Below are 14,668 nucleotides of genomic sequence, written 5' to 3'. Positions count from 1 at the left end.
TTCCCTGAGTTGGGGCCGGCGCTCTTTCATGCACGAAAGAGTGCAGAAATCCCCCTGGGGCACCGAGGTACCTCAGGGAGATCAGTTTTATATTTAAAAACTGAAATAAAGTAATTAAAAACTTTTAAAACATTTTCCCTCATGTGACACTGTCACATGAGCTGGGACATGTCAAAGAATTATTTTAAAAATTTTTATTGAATTTTAAAACACTTCATGAAACCTCATTCCGCCCGTGGATGAGGTTTTATGAAAAATGCAAAGGCCGCCTGGGCTCTTCACCTGCCTGCCAGCCTTAAGGTTTGATGGGCAGCACATTTAATTGCTTAAATTAGTTTTTAACAGGCCTTAATAGGCCTTTGACAGTTTGGCGGGCATGCAGCCGAGTTGGCTGTCCACCTGCCGAACTGGAAATCTAAATGATGCGCAGTGACAGTGGGACACCCACCCTGTGCATCATTTTACATGCTGGTGAGCAGGCCCTGCCTCCACTTGCTGACCAGAGAATTCAGCCCATGGTGATTGCCAGACTTTTTAAATTGCAGATTTTTAAATTGAATTCAAATTTCACCAGTTGCTGTGGTGGGATTCAAACCCCAGTCCCCAGAGCATTACACTGGATTTCTGGAATACTAGTCCAGTGATAATACCACTATGCCACTACCTCCCCCATCAAGGAGAGCTGTCCCCCGCAGTCGTGTTAACTATGTCGTGATGACGTCGGGTAAGCAGACCAATGTCATCATGCCAGCCTCTGATATTATGGAAGGCAAGTGGGCATGGAAATCACAAGCCCACTGCCATGTGAAATAAATATTGAAATTGTTAAAGAGCTAAGTGTATACAATTTTTCGTTGCCTACTCCATTTTCTGGGCATCAGACAGAAATAAGTATGGGAGTCATTTTTGCCAGGTGGTAAATGGGCATATGAAAAGGCTGCCAACTAGACTATGGCTGCATGTAGCAGCAGAACTTGTGGGTGAAGGTGGCAGCGTTTGTATGCTTTTTGACTTCATTTATTCACTGTTTTGTGGCTGCCATTAGAAATAAGAGAAGATTGAGGGCAGGTGGGCCTTTCAATTGGTGGCTGTGACCGGCTTCCTCATCATGACATAACCTCTCTCACATCCAACATCCTGGCCTAGGTACCCGATTGGGCGCGGAGTCTCTCTACGCACCTCAAATTGGCTGCCTTCCCACTGGGCGGCTGCTGATTGGTTGTCCAATGCTTGATTCGCTGTGCTAAGACATCGGGGGCTGGAGCGAGCAGACCACTCGCTTTCCATTCCATCTCCCCTACCCCACCGAACCTGTGAAATTCAGTCCATATTTCAGGTCTGTAATCTGAAATAAGGTCACAGAACTGGTCACAGATGCTGCCTGACCTGTTGACTATTTACAACATTTTCTGTTTTTATTTCGTTTTCGGGTTAGTTGCTGATTGCTTTGTGCCAGATGTTGCTGAATTAGTAGAAGTGTTTAGAGGTTTGTACTGCCAGTTAAAGTTGGTGAAGTCTACAGGGTTTTGTGTGGCAAATTGTGAAGGTCTTGAAGATTCTGGTCAGGCCACTTGCTCTAAGTCATGGGTGCTGTAAGTTCTACCCCTCCTTGGCCAGAGGCATGACAGGGAGGTTAGGCAGAGGCAACACAAAGGAGGACAAGCTGCTCGAAGCAAGAGGACAAGCAGGATGGTTCTTCAGCGAGCAAATCTCCTGTCTCAAACTCGGCAATGAACCGTCTGTATGACTTCTCAATTTGACTAAAATCAGCCACCTGTTGCAGGCGGAACTACAGCCTCACTGGAGGGCAAAAACAGTATTGTCAGTAACTGTAAAGAGGCTTGAACTTTTTTGTATGGGGTTCCTTCCAGACTGGAGTAGATATTTTGTAGTTCACCGTCCATAAGGGAGGTGACTGATGTTCTGATTGGACAGAGAAGGAATATGTTGCATTCTCCCTTTCTAGGGATGTGAAGTGAGCACCAGGCTTCCTCAAGGGTGCAGGATACTATTGACAGCACATGTCACTCTGCGAGCGTCCACTGTCAATTCAGGGATGTACCACAATCCTCAGTCGGCCTCTTCTGCTTCATGCACTTCTTGCTTCTGCACCACTGCCTGGTCAGGTGACAGTTCTGTCCTCTCTGAAAGGAGAAGAGAACAAGAGTAGGATTGTGGGGAGTGGGGATGGTGGGAGTGAGCAAGACATGCATCTTTAAACCATCTTCAGCTTGTAAGTCAGAAGAGATTGTGGGATGAGGGGGAAGTGAGGAAGAGGATTAGGTATAAGTACTTTGTCATCTTCAGTGCTTTCAGCCTGCCACTGGCCACAGCCTCAGTTGTGACAGCTGTAATAATGGCCAGAACCTTTTCCTCCCTGGGGATGAAAGCATGCAGCCAGGCCTTCCCCACCACTGCACACCGCAACTGCACCCGCACCCCCCCACCACCCCATCCACCTAGTTAACCACCTTGTCCTGCTTGAGGGAGGGAATGAGTGTGATGCAGTCTGTCTGGGGGATATGTGTTTAGTCAGTGGTTGACTAGCTGGTAGTGTGTACAAGCTTAGATATGCAGGTGTGAGGCTTGCAGCAGTGCTATGTGTATAAGGGTGAGATGAAGCAATGAATGTGAAACATGTGTCGCAGTCATTAAACATTGCCAGAAGGCTAGCAAAGTGGGGCTAGTGAATTGCACAGCATTTGAAGCTGGTGCTTCAATTGTAAGGATATGCTATTTGAAGCTTCATTCACTGACTTTGACCACTCATGTGGAATCATTAAATATTTAGTGGCACAGCATCAAAGCCCTCAGGGCCACACTGCTAGTATTGACCACGATGGCTACCTGCTCCCAGTGCCTCTTGAAAATTTGTCTGGAGAGCCTTATTGCCCCTGTGGATAGAGAACCTCTCTCCTCCTATCACTTCACCCACCAAAGCCTCCATTTCTGTGTTGGAGAACCTTGGAGCTCATTCTCTGCCATGTTGTGACATTCTTGTGTCTTTCCCAGGTCAAAATAAACGTTAGAATGACTTGCAATGCCTTTTTCAGTTGAAATGTACCTCCCTTTAAGAAGTGCAAACTGGCTAAAAGTAGTATAGGCTAGCTTCATCTTGGTGCTCACCTTGCCCGATTGCTTTCCCTGCTGAGTGTTGCTGCCATTCAACAGTCTATCAGAATTGCTCACAAGTGACATATATAAGTCACATGTATCTAATGGTATCACAATTCTAAAATGAATAGCCAGCTCCTCTCAATCAGAATCACAGGGCAGAATTTTCCGTGCCTGTTGGCGTTGAGCGTCATGGCGGGCGTGAGCGGACAATATGGCTGGAATGCCAAAAATCGGTTTCACGCCATTGTGAAGCATGTTTGCAACCATCTGCTTCACCCATCAATGGAGGGCCGTGTTTCCCACCGCCGCATGTTTGGGACTTCATTGTAATACCTCTGCATATCATTATAAGCCCAGCTCGCCGGAATCATCCCCCACGCTGGATCATCCGAGTACGTCGGCATGATTGCACGCTGAAGCGTTTCACAACAACATTTTTAAGGCATGCACCTGGCGAGCTGCACTTCGAGGGGAACTTGGAGGTGAATGCACACTAACGTTGTGGAGCACTCACAAGGGTCGCCTGCTGGCCATCAAAGTTGAGGCACCACGCATTCAGGCAAAGACACAGGCAAGTTGCATTTTCCCAGCTGGCTGTCAGGGCGGTGCAGGGGTAAGGTCTGCACTGCAGTTGAGGCAAGTTGTGGAGGGCAGGGGGACAATGGCTGCACTCTAATTGATGGCAGTGCATAAGCACGTGCTTGGGGGGATGTTGGGGGAGCTGGGGGGAAGCAGCCACTCATTAGGGAAACCTTGCATAAAGTGAGCATTCCTCTGCAGCTGAGACAGTTCAGGCGCAGCCACATTGACATGCTTGGAGTCGAGCTTCTAGCCTATCTGCTCATTCCAGCAACACAGAGGCGTAGGAGTGCCACCAAATGCTCCAGAGCTCTTCACCCCTCTGGCACAGACTGCAAACTAATGAGCATTTTCGTGGACTGCAGGACAACGGGAGGACTGGGCACATTGTACAATCTCCTTGCTAAAGCTGGCCATGGAGCAGTCACTGGTGGAGGCGATCACAAACCCTTGCAATGTCATCATTCAGGTTTGGACCAGTCTCCCCCATGGTTCAAGCTAATAGTGCAGCCTTGCATTGCAGGTTGGGAAAATGGCTGCGTCTGAGCTGAGAGCACAGCATGCAGTCCAGTGGGTGAATCTGCTGCCAATCGGTCAGATGGAGTGGGGAGGAGTAAGGTGGGGTTTCGGGAAGGCATGCAGCGCACTAAACTCTGGCCATCCAACTGGTTGCCAGCTCTTTTATCTGCACAACTAGCCAAGCTGTTCCAGTACAGCTACAACACTGGCATCTACCCAGCAATGTTGAAAATTGCCCAGGTGTGTCCTGTTCACAAAAGGCAGAGCAAATCCAACCTGATCAATTCCTGCCTCATCAGTCTACTCTCGATCATCAGCAAAGCGATGGAAGGGATCATCAACAGTGCTATCTAGCGGCATTTGCTTAGCAATAACCTGCACACTGAGGCACAGGTTGAGTTCCACCAGGGCCGCTCAGATTCTGACTTCATTACAGCCTTGGTTCAAACATGGACAAAAGAGCTGAACTCCCGAGATGAGGTGAGAGTGACTGCACTTGACACCAAGGCAGCCTTTGACTGAGTGTGGCATCAAGGAGCCCTAGCAAAACTGGAGTCAATGGGAATCAGGAGGAAAACTCTCCACTGGCTGGAGTCATACCTAAGACAAAGGAAGATGGTTGTGGTTGTTGGAGGTCAATCATCTCAGTTCCAGGACAACATTGCAGGAGTTCCTCAGGGTAGTGTCCTCAGACCAACCATCTTCAGCTGCTTCATCAATGACCTTTCTTCCATCATAAGGTCAGAAGTGGGGATGTTCGCTGATGATTGCACAATCTTCAGCACCATTCGCGACTCCTCAGATACTAAAGCAGTCCATGTCCAAATGCAGCAAGACCTGGAGAATACGCAAGTTTGGACTGATAACTGGCAAGTAACATTCACACCATACAATTGCCAGGCAATGACCATCTCCAACAAGAGAGAATCTAACCATCACCCCTTGACATTCAATGGCATTACCATCACTCAACCCCCACTATCAACATCCTGGGGATTACCATTGACCAGAAACTGAACTAGACTAGCCATATAAATACTGTGGCTACAAGAATAGGTCAGAGGCTAGGAATCCTGCACCTCCTGACCCCCCAAAGCCTGTCCATCATCTACAAATCACGTCAAAAGTGTGATGGAATACTCTCCACTTGCCTGGATGAGTGCAGCCCCAACAACACTCAGGAAGCTTGACACCAACCAGGACAAAGCAGCCCACTTGATTGGCACCACATCCAGAAACATTCACTCCTTCCACCACTGACGTACAGTAGCAGCAGTGTATACTATCTACAAGATGCACTGCAGGAATTCACCAAGGCTCCTGCGGCAGCACCTTCTAAACCCACGACAGCTACCATCTAGAAGGACAAGGGCAGCAGATAGAGAGGAGCACCACCACCTGGAAGTTCCCCTCCAAGTCATTCACCATCCTGACTTGGAAATATATCGCTATTTCTTCACTGTCACTGGGTGAAAAACCTGGAACTCCCTTCCTAACAGCACTGTGGGTGTACCTACACCACATGGACTGCAGCGGTTCAAGAAGGCAGCTCACCACCACCTTCTCAAGGGCAATTAGGGATGGGCAATAAAAGCTCGCCTAGCCCGCAACACCCACATACCGTAAATGAATCGAAGAAAATCTCTGGGATGCATTAACACGCTTTCAGGCTTAACCAAGAGAGGTTCTTAGAACACCCAAGCTAACCCACACATCTCTCTCTCCTATCTTGCAGGAGGAGTACATCAGGAGCATGGAGCCTGGTGAGCTAGCTGGATGCCTTAAGGCTTACAGAGAATGCAGGCGAAGGAGAAGAGCACGACAGAGGTGACTAGCTGGAGAGTGGGAGGAGCAGCACCTCAGGAAGAAGGGGTGGCTGGGGCTCCCGCTCATGCAACTGAAGAGCCAGAGCGAGCCATTGCTGGTTGGTGTCTAGCTAGATCCAGGGTCTATAGATGCTCCCTTTCAATCCTGCAGATGACCGAGAACCAGTGCCACCGAAGACTGCGCATGTCTAGAGAACCGGTCAGTCACATCTGCCACCTGCTGCAGGGTTTGGCGCCACAGGGACATGGAGGCCATCCACTGCCAGTGGCTGTGTAAGTGACAGCGGCACTCAATTTTTACACCAGTGGCTCCTTTCAAGGCTCCACAGGTGACCTCTGTGGGATATTGCTATGGGATACCACCAATGCATCCAGGAGGTCGAGGGCACCATCTTCGCAAGGGCACACAACTTTGTGCATTTCACTTGGACCAGGAAAGCTGGGATGCAAGAGCGCTGGGATTTCCCAGATCTCAGGTTTCCCACAGGTGCAGGGTGTCGCCCTTTACAACCTGGCGCTGCAAGGAGAGGAGCTGGCTGAGGAGGAGATGGAGGAGCTGAAGGTCTCCTTCGATGAGGTGGAGGTCAAAGGGAATGAGGGTGAGCAGATCTTCGAAAGTGAGTATAAGGGTGATGAGGCCATCACACTGGCCAGACGAGGCAGACATGCAAGGGAGATCCTCATAGCTGCCAAATTCATGGAGGATGATGACAACATGCAGTGAGGAGATACCATAGATCCTCACGTTGCATCTGTGAATGTTTGACTCCAGTCTGGCTGATGGCAGCACACATACCCTCTATGATAATATTCCTGTCATGGAGACACTACAGAGGCCCTAATAGTCGCTAGGTTCCAAAACGATGATGACAAACATGCAGTGAAGATACTCCATAGATCTTCGCATTGATTCTGTGATTGTCTGACTCCTGTCTGGCTGAGGGCAGCTCGTTTGCGCTTTTTGATCAGGACCATATCATGGAGACATAGCCATGAAACTTTAAATACGCTGATCCTTTGTCAGCCTTCAGCACCTGACCCCTTCAGGAGCACAGGATCACTGAACACTGATGCTGAAGAGAGGGGGCCAGCACACAGAAAGAATGACAGAACTTTGTGACATCTGCCCACGACATTCTGGCAGCAATCACAAGCACCATCGAGGTGCAGGCATAACTAATGTGTCCAGTGAGTGTGAAGCCGGACCATCACTTTGGTTTTACACACTGCACAGGGAAGAGGCCCTGGACTGAAACACCTACCTTTACCTAGTGCTGAAAGAAGTCCCTGCTGCCACTTGCTGTGGATCAGACAGTGCAATGTGTTCACCAGGTTGTGATCCCGAGACTACTCTAATGCTAGGTCCCACCGAGGTGTGTGTCTCTGCGCTGGTGCAGGGTGTGGTTGAGTGCTTCGATGGGACTTGAAGGAGTTTCTTTGAGGCTTGATTGGAGGCCATGGGTCTTGGACTCCATCAGCGGTTTCCCAGATGTGCCTGCAAAAGCAAGGAGAGATAATTAATGCATGGCAGTGGCCTGCGAAAGAGGACACATCACTAACGGCATGGTTGCCTGATGGGCGTTGCACTGCTGGATCCTCACTTGGTAGAGCAGCGCCGACCTCACTGTCAGCACAGGACCAGTCCAGATCCTCACCGGCCAGCTGGATGGCTCTGCTTTCAAAGTCTGTTAGAACCTTAATGTTGGGCATTCCTCCACCGGTCTGCGACCTCTCCCTCGTGTTGTGTGCCAGCTTGTCCTGCATGAATACAGATAGAGAAAGTGTAAGCAGGACGCAAGCCAGGCCCTGGTATGTGTAGGTGTTGAGTGGTCCCATGGATGGGATGAGGACAATGACAGTGAGTGTAAGAGAGTGAATGGTGATGTCCCTTGAACTGGCAGTGAATGAGATTCCTGTGGATGTGTGATGGGTTTGTGAGTGTGTGAGCTGAGAGTGATGAGACCTTGGTGGAATGAGGAGATCATTCATCCTCTTTCAGCCAGGGTGGCTGTCCTCTTTTGCAGGGTGTTGGCACTGACTACCACTGCCACCGCCTCCCAAGCTGGATTGGTGATGTTGCTGCCCTTCCTGAGGCCAGAGTGGGGGTAGAGGACATCACGGCAAGCCTCCATGGTGTCCAAATGGCGTTCCAGGGATGCATTGCTGAATTGAGGGCTGCAGTCTCCTTGCCTTTCAGGACACTGTCGTCTGTGCAGCAGTCCTGGGCCGGAAGCACTGAGAGGTGCACGCACGGTTGCACTTTAAATATGGCGCCCAGCGTAAGGAAGCGGTGAAGTGACGGTGTGGCGGGCGAATGACAGCCTGCCTGCTATCCAAACTGTGTGTTTCCCAGGAATGCATAATTAGTGATGCGGGCTTGGGCAATATGGCGTGAAAAGCCGACATTGTGGCTGGCAAGTAAAACATTCTTTTTCACGCCCGCTACAGTACTTAGTGCAAATCTGGGACGATTCTGCCCACAGTGTCTCCATTGTCCTAGGCTGTGATATGTGGAGTGAGTTTCCTCACATTGCTCTCCTGGTTCCCCAGGCATTGTTCTCACGTAATTAGCTGTAAGCCAAATTTGAAGCTACAAAGATTGGCTGGCAGAAGACCAACCCGCTGGTCTCAGCAAATCAAGAGAGCTATACACTTGGCTTGTTGCTGGCTATGTGCAACACACATTTTGGACATCCAACATCAGTGGCACCAGCAGAAAGCACTTGCTGAGAAATGCCATTTCTTACCTCCCACTCTCCCCTTCAGGCTGAAGTCTGTTTGCTGATTTATATTTGTTGCTGCTCAACTCTTGCACTTTCTTAAGGCTTCTAAGTTCTTTTTGTCAGTGAGCTTTTTAATCTTATTTGGAAAATTGAAGAGGAGCATATTTAAAGCGGTACCATGTTTCACAGTTACTCAGAACACTTGCACCCTAAAGGTTGTTCCAGCCTTGTTACACATTCCTAAGGTACTTCCCGCTATGCATTCACTGTCATGCAAATATGTATATCTTTTTTTAACACCGTAAAATTATATACGATTAAAATTTTACTTTTTTACAACGTTCAAATTATGTGAGAATAAAATTCTAATTTTACATACATTATTCAGTTCCATTTTTACATTTGCCAGAGGTTCCACATGGAAAAAAAAGCTTTGGAAACAATTTTGTTATTTCCAAACTCATAACAGGATGATGCGACTTGCATCAAAATGCATCACTCACCCGTGTTGGAAATGGCACAAATTCTACAATTCTTTCAGCTCGTCCATCCCTCCCTTCAGAAACACACACGCAAAGGTTTGAATCTTAACTTCCCAAAACAGCTGACTTGGAGTCAAGTGAGATGTTGTAACTTCAAAAATCACAAACCCAAACTCAACCACTTCTGGGCTTAACAACACCAGGACTAGAAGACAGGTTGCTCAATTAAATGTTTTAATGATGCTGGGTTATCCGGCCAGGTTTGTCAGGCTCCAGGAAACTCAGCAGATGAAGGGAGGAGAAAAAAGTTTTGGGCCAAGGTAAGTTCTCCCCTATCAGACAACACCCTTCCTTGGGGTTACGCCACCACCAGCAACATCCTCCCCAAACCAGGGTGAGGGATCAGATGGCCCTCCACACTCTCAGTAATAGCAGCAGGCAGCTTGCCTGGGGCTGCAGCCTCTGACCACCTGGCTGGAAGCCAAGCTCGTCATTCAGTTGACTTCCAGGTAGGGAATCAGTTGAAGCAAAATAGCACACTGTGGAGTCCAAACTCCAACGCATGTGGGAAATTCCAAACTTCTGGGGTTCACATCAAAAACTCCAACACCCCCTCGCCACCCCACCTAAGCAGTGTGCCCGATCAAGATTTAGCCCAAATTCTTTTGGCAAATGTTTTTACCCATGATAATGCCCCTTTTATATAACATTTTTCATGGATAATTGGAACATTGAAGCAAACGTTCCTATACTCAATGTTATTGCAGATCACATTCAATCAAATTGCTTAAAATTAAATTTATTTAAGCATGCTGAAAGTCACTAGTTTACTCACAAGCCATATCCTCTGGCCCCTGTACTGAGCAGTGTACAGTTGAGTTGCAAAGAAATCCAGTTTGTGACACTGCATCTGATCAGCACATAGGGTTTTGACATTTTGCCTCCTTTCTGTTCATCTCCCAAACTGACTGTGGCCAGGTTTCCCAGGATTAAATGGCCCTGGCGGATTTTCATTGTACAGGGTGTTGCCAGGCACTGTTTGCGGTCAAATACTTGTGAATATATAATGCGTTCCAGCTGGAACCGTCTTACTGGTGTGGTGGGAGAGGAAGACTTATCTACAATGAAGTCAGCCAGCACACACAGAGCAGGCAAGATGCCATGGCCCATGTGAGGAAAAAATGTAATATCCAAACTGGGTTCCTGCGCAACACAGCGGCACCTGGCTCACAACAACATGCAGAGTCCAGTCTGGGAGGAAATGGCGACAATAGATGTCTTATTAAAAAAAAGATTCAGCTCTTTTAAAAAAAAAAGGAGTTTACCTAAAATAGATATTTATCCCTTTTATTAATTAAGCAGGATGAAACGACATTACAATTGTAGATTATGAAAGCAGACACTGTTTTCCAATCTAAAAACCACTTGGCATGGCCTATTATTACTTGTTGGTTAAGCACAGTAGCAGCCAAGCTTCTGTGTGTCATTTTTTTGTGCTGGCTGAGCGACTGTTGTTGTTTGCAATTAGTTCAGCTCAAAATTACATGGAACAGGTGTGAGTGAGCTTGCAGTTCTGTTTTCAGAGCCATTGGCTCTATTATGAGCGTTCACTTCAGTTAATAACATTACCATTTAGAGTAGATGACTCCAACAATTTTGTTTTCTTCTGGTCTCAACAGGGCCATGAACAGGTCTTTTTTTTTTGCAAAAGGGCACATTAAGGATCGCATCAATCTCCTATTCTTGGTCCAATAGCGGCTGAAAACAAAAGAAACCTTTCAAAAACCATGAAAGACATCCCAACCACTAATAGTTCAAAGCAGGAGACTCATTCCCCATCTACATAACACTCAAGAAGAGCAGCAATTGTAACAAAGATAGAAAATTGAGGATTTCTTTCTGAGAGCCACAATGCTGCAATAAACAAAATATTCACATGCTAGTCGCGCTCTTTTGAAAGCATATTCTCCTTTCATACAGAGATGAAAAGGGGAGGCTTTTTAGGTCACAGGCTTGGGGGTGGGGGGGGTAGAAAGAGCTAATGTCTCCTTGTGCTTTGATGTTACAAGTACTTCTTCATTTTGTGAGTACTGGAGCTGTAAATTAATCTACTGGTAAAACGATCCAGCATTTATCTTGCAGCCATTGCTTCACTGTGGGTGGGAATGTGCTTATTTTAAGAGAATTATTTGGATATATTGACACACTTTCCACATATATAGGTGACTTCACGCATACATACAATGGTAAATTTTAGGAATTTGCGTTCCCAGGAGGAACTCAGTCACAGAGGTTAGTGAGGCCCACCAAATTTCCTGCCCATGCCAGAAGCATGAATTTGGAAAATTAATTGGTGAATATTATGCTCATCAAATGTATTAATGCTCAGGATGGACCACTTATCTCACTTAGGTTATCCAACCTCATCATCTAGCACAATATAGGACTGGTGTACCACAGTCAGTTGTGGAGTAAAGTTTACTGTACTATTCCTGCATAACTTGCCTTCATTCCAATCTCAGAAGAACAACCCCTACGATGATATCAGCATTAATGCTTCCACTTCCTATACTGTCAGTATGTATGGTATGTGGATGAGATTACCAAGTTAGTGCTACCATTGGGTCAGGTTTATCCTGTGAGAACCCATCCCTTAAGAGGCTGCCCAAATGTATTTCTTGAACCCTTAGATTTAATAGAGAGAAGAGCCCTTCATCCTACCCAAAGGATTGCCAACCACCCTGCATTCAGCAGAAGTCTTGCATATCAAATTATAAGGTACACTCCCATTTTTTTCTCTTTGTTCTTGCATTGGAGAGTGAGAAAAAGCAGCAGAATTGTGTTGAGCTCGGATCATTACAGCATCAAAAGACATATTCATTAAGGACCTTCCTTCCATCATATGGTCAGAAATGGGAATGTTCGCTGATGATTGTGCCGTATTCAGCATCATTTGAGATTTCTCAGGCACTGAAGCCATCTGTGCCCCTGTGCAGCAAGACATGGACAACATTCAGGCACTTAACTGAACAGCGGCGGGCCTTCTCCAGGATCAAGCGTCCCAGGGGTGGAGGTTCCACCTGCCGAGAACTGCTGACCAATCAGAGACTGGCAGCTCTATTAAAAGGTGGAACCACCGGGGAGGCAGTGGCTGTCACCAGTATTACACCACCCCAGAGCTAGGATCATCGCTGGACCCAGGCCACAGGTGATTGATGAGAGTGACGGTGGGAACGAGGTCGCCTGGTGGGGGTCCCAGGGGAGGAGAGGCAGGGCAGTCGACAGCAATAATTGGGGATGGTTCTCACCCGCCCCTTTTCTGATCCGGGTCCCTCAACCAGGCACTGAATGCTTTTGAACGAGGAGCAATGCCCTCCGGCCCCACATCACCCCCACCAGAATCTCCGGTCCCTGAGAGCCCACAAGCAATCCCACATGGGTAATGTTTCCTACAAGGTGAGCCCCCTGCCCACCACTGGGTTAATACCAGCAGCAGAGGAATGAGGCCCTTATTGCCTACTTAAGGGCCTCAATTGGCGGCAGGGTGTGAAGGCTGTCCATGGGCCTTCCAGCCATGGGCTTATCAGGGTGGAGTTGGGAAGGCAGCAGGATCCCCACCCGCCACTCTCCCACCTGAGCAAATGCCCCACAACCACCAAACTTGCCATAATCAAGGGAGGATATTAAATTCTGCCCATCGTCTCAAGGTACATCGAAAGGAAACCACTGAACGCAGGACTTGGGACCAGGTTGGGAGCTGGTCCTGTGCTACAGCATTCTGTGAAACTATGCTATCAGATGGGTATATTCCTAGCTGACAGGTGCAAGAATGTCTAAGAACATTCTCTGCATCGCAGGGACAATGGAAGGGATTTTAACTGCCAGTGGAATCGATTTGCATTCTCTGCATCTGCATTTACAGAGTGATCAAGTCTTCAACATGGAGTTGGTTGTCTTTGTATATATTGTATATGATCCAGGTTGGGTCAAAATCCTGGAACTCTCTTCCCAACAGCACTGTGGGTGTACCTACAGCACATGGACTGCAGCAGTTCAAGAAGGCAGCTCACCACCACCTTCTCAAGAGCAGTTAGGGAATGGGCAACAAATGCTGGCCTAGCCAGCAACACCCGCATCCCGTAAATGAATATACAAAATAATTTTAGGCAGTGACTGCCTAGAGCCTGCATCTTCAACTATTTTGAAAGGCGATGAAGGAGGAGGCCCAGTAAACTTACGTCTTGAATTATTATTTGTGGTTCCCTGAGGAGCACTCCTGCTACTCCAACGAGAATACTCTGGGCCACTGTCAGCCTGGAAGCCCACCCTTTGCAAAAATGATCCCCTCCACCCCCTGTGAGTTAACTTCCTGACAGCAGCTCCAGCTCTTTCTCCCTGTGCCGACACTGTTGAGCTTCATCTGGATGCCTGTTTGACACCCTGCAGCTCATTTGAGAAATGTAAATGAAGCCTGAGCTTCAAAATCACAGTGGTTGCTTCACCGCCAGAGCAGTGGCTGTCAGGGGTTTGCAGATGTACACTTCTCACAGCAGAGAAGGCCTAAAATTTCCTTTTGAGGCAAGAAGGAACACTCTACCTGAACCTACATTGGGAAGTGGAAGGCTTATCATTCATGGCCTGCTTCAAGTCCTCTTCACACTTGACTTTATCAGGTGGAAATGCTGCAACGGCCTCTCTACTCAGGTCAGACTTCAAACCGTGGTCATCTGGTTTCCTCAGGCCCTGATCTGCATCTGTACAGAAGGATCACCCCAGCTTCAGGTCTTTGCTGCCTGCTCAGAAGAGCGGGTTAAATTGAAGACATAAGCAAAATACTGCAGATGCTGGAAATTTGAAATCGGGTCGGCGACCTAAAATGTTAACTCTGTTTCTCTCCACAGATATTTCTTGACCTATTGAAGATTTCCAGAATTTTAAATTTGAAGACACCGCCGCCCATAACAGACGTCAGTGGTTAAATCATCCGGTCAATTTTAGCTGTCTGTCCACCGAGCATCATTCAACCCTGCTATACCGATGAAGAATCAACAGCCACACAAGACGATCTCACTTTCTATCAGCCTCAATCTTATCAGGACACAAAAGCAATAGCCAAGCACAGGGAAACAGCAATACAAATATAGTACCGTTATCAGTAAAGATACCAAGGATACACTGGAACAGTGGATACTGTAATTGTAGCAAGCTGTTTTCCCAATTTCATTGCCACTTCTGTCTAATTGCTAAACATCCTATGGGAATATTCAAAATACTGTAAAATCATTATTTCCCACTGTATGCAATATATCAAACATTCACAACACTTTGCATCTATGTAAAATCTCCGAATAAGGACACCCTGACAGAATCCACTGCCGGCCTGACCCTGCTAAACAACAAATAATCACTTGTGGGTGACACA

The 14,668-nt window shown here is 47.4% G+C and overlaps 1 long non-coding RNA gene across 3 annotated transcripts in view; it reads right to left on the bottom strand.

Annotated features, from left to right (window-relative positions):
* Window positions 1-10,223, bottom strand: part of LOC144680338 (uncharacterized) — a 590,442-nt gene extending 580,219 nt beyond the window's left edge. For all 3 annotated transcript variants that reach the window (XR_013576538.1, XR_013576539.1, XR_013576540.1), the window contains exon 1: window positions 10,082-10,223. This is a non-coding gene — a long non-coding RNA (uncharacterized LOC144680338). The remainder of the gene's footprint in view (window positions 1-10,081) is intronic.
* Window positions 10,224-14,668: the final 4,445 nt, after the last annotated feature.

Source organism: Cetorhinus maximus, chromosome 5, assembly GCF_964194155.1.
Source record: "Cetorhinus maximus chromosome 5, sCetMax3.hap1.1, whole genome shotgun sequence".
NCBI lineage: Eukaryota > Metazoa > Chordata > Chondrichthyes > Lamniformes > Cetorhinidae > Cetorhinus > Cetorhinus maximus.
The sequence above is the reverse complement of the archived record's forward strand: the minus strand, read 5'-3'. Positions and strand labels throughout refer to the sequence as shown.